This window comes from Nicotiana tomentosiformis, chromosome 8, assembly GCF_000390325.3.
Source record: "Nicotiana tomentosiformis chromosome 8, ASM39032v3, whole genome shotgun sequence".
NCBI classification, from domain to species: Eukaryota; Viridiplantae; Streptophyta; class Magnoliopsida; order Solanales; family Solanaceae; genus Nicotiana; species Nicotiana tomentosiformis.
The window spans coordinates 8,121,595-8,123,563 of NC_090819.1; positions in this window are offsets into that span (position 1 = coordinate 8,121,595).

Genomic DNA, 1,969 nt, shown 5'->3' on the forward strand with positions numbered 1-1,969 from the left:
ATTGTATTAAAAATGACAATTGTATAATTTCTGAGAAGAATGTATAAGTTATTCCGGCATTAATTACCTCTCCCTCTACAAGGTATAAGTTATCCCGATACTAATTTTAATCCTTAAATAACTTATACCAAATTTGCTAACCAAATAAAATATTAAGATGATATTAAATTTTTATACCAGCACTATAATTTTTTATACTTAGTCCCAAACGACCGCTAAATGGATGAGTCGAATATAAGATGACGCCTTTCACAAAGTTCAATCAAATGGTATAATTCAATCTAGACGAATAGGAGAAGTAGCTAGCTAGTACGTCAATCATTTATTGGCCTTATTTCGCCTCAGAATGAGACAACCAAGCTTTAGATTTTCCCAAGTCATCCCATTGTCATACTTAAAATTAGAACCGAAACTAAAATTTAAAGTTTATGGATTCTAAAATTATCATCAGACTCATAATTCGTCTTAATTATTAAATTCGCAATTAAATATTTATATATATATAATAAATTTTTTAATACAAAAATAATATTTGAAAAAAACTAACTGAGTTCGACCAGGCTAGCTCCGCCTTTGCTTAAAACATTCTGAATTGGCAGAATACATATTTTATCAGACCAAATCTCTATAACACATCCCTTCAACACGGACAATCCCTTACACACACAATCTTTTCAAGGTCAGAGGACAAACTATATTTCTGCCTTCTTAAGTTAGTTCGGTTCCCATATTAGTTACCTCTGTATTATATTTTATAATACATGAATTATTTGTGTGATGAATAGTATTTTCTTCATTTTAATTTATGTAACGGAATTAACTACGTACTTAATTTAAAAAATAAAGACGTTTGAAATTTGAGGTCTAATATAAATTATAAATATTTATAGGTCTATATATCATCTCATTAAGGGTGAAATAAAAAATTTAAAGCTAAATATATTAGTTATGTGACAAATAACAATAGAGGAATCATTACGTGATTAATAATAATAATAATAGGGTTGTTATATGGTGAAAATAATACTCCAAAACATTGCATAGGGGATTACTTACTTTTAGATCATTTTATCTTTAAATACTACACTAGTATTAGAACCCCGGATGATATTAAAGAATATATTATGATCTTAGAGCACATTAGATCGTATTGTTTAACCAAATTTTAATTGCTATGTTAATTTTTAATGCACTGTGCGAAATAATCTCTATGAAATAAAGGATATGAGTCGTAGTCATCGAATAACTTATTTGTTCCTTATTTTTTTTAAATTAAATTATCAAGTGAAATACTTTTACTGTGATGTTTTATTAGTTTTCACATTTATTATTTATTTATAATTAAAATAATGTAATAATCATAAAGTTAAAAACTTTTTATTACCATGTTAAAAGATCTACTGATATTTTTAGTAATGTATATATTTTGTATAATAAAAGCAATAAATTTCTTTATTTTCTAAATTCAATATTATTTTTGAGTGTTATATAACTTATAAATACCCTAGCATTATCTTGGTCCCCTCTCTTCTCGTACATTATTTACGGTGATTTTTTTCTTCAAAATTTATTATTTTATTTATAATTAAATCATAAAGTGAGAAGCTTTCTATTACCATATTAAAACATTTACCAATAGTTTTAATAATGTATCTATTTTTGGATTATCTTCACTAAATTCCTTTATTTTATTTTCTGTATAAAATTATGACTTCTATTTAATAATTAAATTTTATATATGATCAATTATTTCATTTTAATCTCTGTTGCATGGAATTCTTTTATTTTTTTAATAAATATGTTTCTTGACTTTTATTTTGCTAAGATTTCAGTTATGTGATATATTATACCAATTTTCTTGTCTTGATTTACATATTTTTTTTTCTAAAAGTATTGTTCTTTTTTTTTAGTTTCCTTGCTTATTGTTATTGTATTATTCATTACTTAGTATTGTTATGTTCCCATATGA